Source organism: Phalangium opilio, unplaced genomic scaffold, assembly GCF_054372755.1.
Source record: "Phalangium opilio isolate 3A_F unplaced genomic scaffold, DU_Popi_V2 ptg000061l_1, whole genome shotgun sequence".
In the NCBI taxonomy this organism is placed as follows: Eukaryota; Metazoa; Arthropoda; class Arachnida; order Opiliones; family Phalangiidae; genus Phalangium; species Phalangium opilio.
Genome location: NW_028324178.1, coordinates 8,467,501 through 8,472,500, shown reverse-complemented (window position 1 = coordinate 8,472,500; position 5,000 = coordinate 8,467,501). Strand labels below are relative to the sequence as shown.

The 5,000-nt window shown below is 45.9% G+C and overlaps 13 non-coding genes across 13 annotated transcripts; all 13 read left to right on the top strand.

Annotated features, from left to right (window-relative positions):
- The first annotated feature begins 7 nt into the window (after positions 1 to 7).
- On the top strand, positions 8 to 89 carry TRNAL-AAG (transfer RNA leucine (anticodon AAG)). The gene has a single exon. It is a non-coding gene; the product is annotated as a tRNA-Leu (tRNA).
- A 70-nt stretch (positions 90 to 159) lies between these two features.
- Positions 160 to 241, top strand: TRNAL-AAG (transfer RNA leucine (anticodon AAG)). Its single transcript has one exon. It is a non-coding gene; the product is annotated as a tRNA-Leu (tRNA).
- Positions 242 to 613: 372 nt separating this feature from the next.
- Positions 614 to 695, top strand: TRNAL-AAG (transfer RNA leucine (anticodon AAG)). Its single transcript has one exon. It is a non-coding gene; the product is annotated as a tRNA-Leu (tRNA).
- Positions 696 to 1,691: 996 nt separating this feature from the next.
- On the top strand, positions 1,692 to 1,773 carry TRNAL-AAG (transfer RNA leucine (anticodon AAG)). The gene has a single exon. It is a non-coding gene; the product is annotated as a tRNA-Leu (tRNA).
- Positions 1,774 to 1,995: 222 nt separating this feature from the next.
- TRNAL-AAG (transfer RNA leucine (anticodon AAG)) lies at positions 1,996 to 2,077 on the top strand. The gene has a single exon. It is a non-coding gene; the product is annotated as a tRNA-Leu (tRNA).
- Positions 2,078 to 2,147: 70 nt separating this feature from the next.
- TRNAL-AAG (transfer RNA leucine (anticodon AAG)) lies at positions 2,148 to 2,229 on the top strand. Its single transcript has one exon. It is a non-coding gene; the product is annotated as a tRNA-Leu (tRNA).
- A 221-nt stretch (positions 2,230 to 2,450) lies between these two features.
- On the top strand, positions 2,451 to 2,532 carry TRNAL-AAG (transfer RNA leucine (anticodon AAG)). The gene has a single exon. It is a non-coding gene; the product is annotated as a tRNA-Leu (tRNA).
- A 228-nt stretch (positions 2,533 to 2,760) lies between these two features.
- TRNAL-AAG (transfer RNA leucine (anticodon AAG)) lies at positions 2,761 to 2,842 on the top strand. The gene has a single exon. It is a non-coding gene; the product is annotated as a tRNA-Leu (tRNA).
- Positions 2,843 to 2,912: 70 nt separating this feature from the next.
- On the top strand, positions 2,913 to 2,994 carry TRNAL-AAG (transfer RNA leucine (anticodon AAG)). Its single transcript has one exon. It is a non-coding gene; the product is annotated as a tRNA-Leu (tRNA).
- Positions 2,995 to 3,216: 222 nt separating this feature from the next.
- Positions 3,217 to 3,298, top strand: TRNAL-AAG (transfer RNA leucine (anticodon AAG)). Its single transcript has one exon. It is a non-coding gene; the product is annotated as a tRNA-Leu (tRNA).
- Positions 3,299 to 3,519: 221 nt separating this feature from the next.
- Positions 3,520 to 3,601, top strand: TRNAL-AAG (transfer RNA leucine (anticodon AAG)). Its single transcript has one exon. It is a non-coding gene; the product is annotated as a tRNA-Leu (tRNA).
- Positions 3,602 to 3,981: 380 nt separating this feature from the next.
- TRNAL-AAG (transfer RNA leucine (anticodon AAG)) lies at positions 3,982 to 4,063 on the top strand. Its single transcript has one exon. It is a non-coding gene; the product is annotated as a tRNA-Leu (tRNA).
- A 526-nt stretch (positions 4,064 to 4,589) lies between these two features.
- TRNAL-AAG (transfer RNA leucine (anticodon AAG)) lies at positions 4,590 to 4,671 on the top strand. The gene has a single exon. It is a non-coding gene; the product is annotated as a tRNA-Leu (tRNA).
- The last annotated feature ends 329 nt before the right edge of the window (positions 4,672 to 5,000 follow it).

The window sequence follows — 5,000 nt, the reverse complement described above, 5'->3', positions numbered from 1 at the left end:
GTTTCCAGGTAGAGTGGCCGAGTGGTCTAAGGCGCTGGTTTAAGGCACCAGTTTATTCGGGGCCGTGGGTTCGAATCCCACCTCTGTCAGCCTACTTTGTTTCCTAAGATTAATAGTATGAAGCTTTTTCTTATTAGTCTGAGGTGACTTTTGTTTCCAGGTAGAGTGGCCGAGTGGTCTAAGACGCTGGTTTAAGGCACCAGTCTATTCGGGGGCGTGGGTTCGAATCCCACCTCTATCAGCAGAGTTTGTTTTCTACGATTAATAATATGAAGCTTTTGCTAAATAGACTGAGTTTACTTTTGCTTTCGGGTAGAGTGGCCAAGTGGTCCAAGGCGCTGGTTTAAGGCATTATTCCCTTCGGGGCGTGGGTCCGCATCCCACATCTATAAGCCTACTTTGTTTCCTAGGATTAATAATATGAAGCCTTTGCTTATTAGTCTGACGTGACTTTTGTTTCCAGGTAGAGTGGCCGAGTGGTCCAGGGCGCTGGTTTAAGGCACCATTCCCTTCGGGGCGTGGGTTCGCATCCCACATCTATAAGCCTACTTTGTTTCCTAGGATTAATAATATGAAGCTTTTGCTTATTAGTCTGAGGTGACTTAAGATTCCAGGAAGAGTGGCCGAGTGGTCTAAGGCGCTGGTTTAAGGCACCAGTCTCTTCGGGGGCGTGGGTTCGAATCCCACGTCTATCAGCCTATTCTGTTTTCTAGGATTAATAATATGAAGCTTTTGCTTAGTAGTCTGAGGTGACTTTTGTTTCCAGGTAGAGTGGCCGAGTGGTCTAAGGCGCGGGTTTAAGGCACCAGTCTATTCGGGGGCGTGGGCTCGAATCCCAAATCTATCAGCCTATTTTGTTTTCTAGGATTAATAATATGAAGCTTTTGCTTATTAGTCTGAGGTGACTTTTGTTTCCTGGTAGAGTGGCCGAGTGGAGTGGTCTAAGGCGCTGGTTTAAGGCAACAGTTTATTCGGGGTAGTGGGTTCGAATCCCACATCTGTCAGCCTACTTTGTTTCCTAAGATTAATAATATGAAGCTCTTGCTTATTAGTCTGAGTTGACTTTTGTTTCCAGGTAGAGTGGCCGAGTGGAGTGGTCTAAGCCGCTGGTTTAAGGCACCAGTTTATTCGGGGTAGTGGGTTCGAATCCCACATCTGTCAGCCTACTCTGTTTCCTAAGATTAATAATATGAAGCTTTTGCTTATTAGTCTGAGGTGACTTTTGTTTCCAGGTAGAGTGGCCAAGTGGTCCAGGCCGCTGGTTTAAGGCACCATTCCCTTCGGGGCGTGGGTTCGCATCCCACATCTATAAGCCTACTTTGTTTCCTAGGATTAATAATATGAAGCTTTTGCTTATTAGTCTGAGGTGACTTAAGTTTCCAGGAAGAGTGGCCGAGTGGTCTAAGGCGCTGATTTAAGGCACCAGTCTCTTCGGGGGCGTGGGTTCGAATCCCACGTCTATCAGCCTATTTTGTTTTCTAGGATTAATAATATGAAGCTTTTGCTTAGTAGTCTGAGGTGACTTTTGTTTCCAGGTAGAGTGGCCGAGTGGACTGGTCTAAGGCGCTGGTTTAAGGCACCAGTTTATTCGGGGTAGTGGGTTCGAATCCCACATCTGTCAGCCTACTTTGTTTCCTAAGATTAATAATATGAAGTTCTTGCTTATTAGTCTGAGGTGACTTTCGTTTCCAGGTAGATTGGCCGAGTGGTCTAAGGCGCTGGTTTAAGGCACCAATCTCTTCGGGGGCGTGGGTTCCAATCCCACATCTATCAGCCTATTTTGTTTTCTAGGATTAATAATATGAAGCTTTTGCTTATTAGTCTGAGGTGACTTTTGTTCCCAGGTAGAGTGGCCGAGTGGTCTATGGCGCTGGTTTAAGGCACCAGTCTCTTCGGGGGCGTGGGTTCCAATCCCACATCTATCAGCCTATTTTGTTTTCTAGGATTAATGATATGAAGCTTTTGCTTATTAGTCTGAGGTGACTTTTGTTTCCAGGTAGAGTGGCCGAGTGGTCTAAGGCGCTGGTTTAAGGAACCAGTTTATTCGGGGCCGTGGGTTCGAATCCCACCTCTGTCAGCCTACTTTGTTTCCTAAGATTAATAGTATGAAGCTTTTTCTTATTTGTCTGAGGTGACTTTTGTTTCCAGGTAGAGTGGCCGAGTGGTCTATGGCGCTGGTTTAAGGCACCAGTCTCTTCGGGGGCGTGGGTTCGAATCCCACCTCTGTCAGCCTACTTTTTTTCCTAAGATTAATAATATGAAGCTTTTGCTTATTAGTCTGAGGTGACTTTTGTTTCCAGGTAGAGTGGCCAAGTGGTCCAGGGCGCTGGTTTAAGGCACCATTCCCTTCGGGGCGTGGGTTCGCATCCCACATCTATAAGCCTACTTTGTTTCCTAGGATTAATAATATGAAGCTTTTGCTTATTAGTCTGAGGTGACTTAAGATTCCAGGAAGAGTGGCCGAGTGGTCTAAGGCGCTGGTTTAAGGCACCAGTCTCTTCGGGGGCGTGGGTTCGAATCCCACGTCTATCAGCCTATTTTGTTTTCTAGGACTAATAATATGAAGCTTTTGCTTATTAGTCTGAGGTGACTTTTGTTTCCAGGTATAGTGGCCGAGTGGACTGGTCTAAGGCGCTGGTTTTATGGCACCAGTTTATTCGGGGTAGTGGGTTCGAATCCCACACCTGTCAGCCTACTTTGTTTCCTAAGATTAATAATTTGAAGCTCTTGCTTATTAGTCTGAGGTGACTTTCGTTTCCAGGTAGATTGGCCGAGTGGTCTAAGGCGCTGGTTTAAGGCACCAGCCTCTTCGGGGGCGTGGGTTCCAATCCCACATCTATCAGCCTATTTTGTTTTCTAGGATTAATAATATGAAGCTTTTGCTTATTAGTCTGAGGTGACTTTTGTTTCCAGGTAGAGTGGCCGAGTGGTCTAAGGCGCTGGTTTAAGGCACCAGTTTATTCGGGGCCGTGGGTTCGAATCCCACCTCTGTCAGCCTACTTTGTTTCCTAAGATTAATAGTATGAAGCTTTTGCTTATTAGTCTGAGGTGTCTGATGTTTCCAGGTAGAGTGGCCGTGTGGTCTAAGGCGCTGGTTTAAGGCAACAGTCTCTTCGGGGGCGTGGGTTCCAATCCCACATCTATCAGCCTATTTTGTTTTCTAGGATTAATGATATGAAGCTTTTGCTTATTAGTCTGAGGTGACTTTTGTTTCCAGGTAGAGTGGCCGAGTGGTCTATGGCGCTGGTTTAAGGCACCAGTCTCTTCGGGGGCGTGGGTTCGAATCCCACCTCTGTCAGCCTACTTTTTTTCCTAAGATTAATAATATGAAGCTTTTGCTCATTAGTCTGAGGTGACTTTTGTTTCCAGGTAGAGTGGCCAAGTGGTCCAGGGCGCTGGTTTAAGGCACCATTCCCTTCGGGGCGTGGGTTCGCATCCCACATCTATAAGCCCACTTTGTTTCCTAGGATTAATAATATGAAGCTTTTGCTTATTAGTCTGAGGTGACTTAAGATTCCAGGAAGAGTGGCCGAGTGGTCTAAGGCGCTGGTTTAAGGCACCAGTCTCTTCGGGGGCGTGGGTTCGAATCCCACGTCTATCAGCCTATTTTGTTTTCTAGGATTAATAATATGAAGCTTTTGCTTAGTAGTCTGAGGTGACTTTTGTTTCCAGGTAGAGTGGCCGAGTGGTCTAAGGCGCGGGTTTAAGGCACCAGTCTATTCGGGGGCGTGGGCTCGAATTCCACATCTATCAGCCTATTTTGTTTTCTAGGATTAATAATATGAAGCTTTTGCTTATTAGTCTGAGGTGACTTTTGTTTCCAGGTAGAGTGGCCGAGTGGACTGGTCTAAGGCGCTGGTTTTATGGCACCAGTTTATTCGGGGTAGTGGGTTCGAATCCCACACCTGTCAGCCTACTTTGTTTCCTAAGATTAATAATTTGAAGCTCTTGCTTATTAGTCTGAGGTGACTTTCGTTTCCAGGTAGATTGGCCGAGTGGTCTAAGGCGCTGGTTTAAGGCACCAGCCTCTTCGGGGGCGTGGGTTCCAATCCCACATCTATCAGCCTATTTTGTTTTCTAGGATTAATAATATGAAGCTTTTGCTTATTAGTCTGAGGTGACTTTTGTTTCCAGGTAGAGTGGCCGAGTGGTCTAAGACGCTGGTTTAAGGCACCAGTCTATTCGGGGGCGTGGGCTCGAATCACACATCTATCAGCCTATTTTGTTTTCTAGGATTAATAATATGAAGCTTTTGCTTATTAGTCTGAGGTGACTTTTGTTTCCAGGTAGAGTGGCTGAGTGGTCTAAGGCGCTGGTTTAAGGCACCAGTTTATTCGGGGTAGTGGGTTCGAATCCCACATCTGTCAGCCTACTTTGTTTCCTAAGATTAATAATATGAAGCTTTTGCTTATTAGTCTGAGGTGACTTTTGTTTCCAGGTAGAGTGGCTGAGTGGTCTAAGGCGCTGGTTTAAGGCACCAGTTTATTCGGGGTAGTGGGTTCGAATCCCACATCTGTCAGCCTACTTTGTTTCCTAAGATTAATAATATGAAGCTCTTGCTTATTAGTCTGAGGTGTCTGATGTTTCCAGGTAGAGTGGCCGAGTGGTCTAAGGCGCTGGTTTAAGGCACCAGTCTCTTCGGGGGCGTGGGTTCGAATCCCACGTCTATCAGCCTATTTTGTTTTCTAGGATTAATAATATGAAGCTTTTGCTTATTAGTCTGAGGTGACTTTTGTTTCCAGGTAGAGTGGCCGAGTGGTCTAAGACGCTGGTTTAAGGCACCAGTCTATTCGGGGGCGTGGGCTCGAATCACACATCTATCAGCCTATTTTGTTTTCTAGGATTAATAATATGAAGCTTTTGCTTATTAGTCTGAGGTGACTTTTGTTTCCAGGTAGAGTGGCTGAGTGGTCTAAGGCGCTGGTTTAAGGCACCAGTTTATTCGGGGTAGTGGGTTCGAATCCCACATCTGTCAGCCTACTTTGTTTCCTAAGATTAAT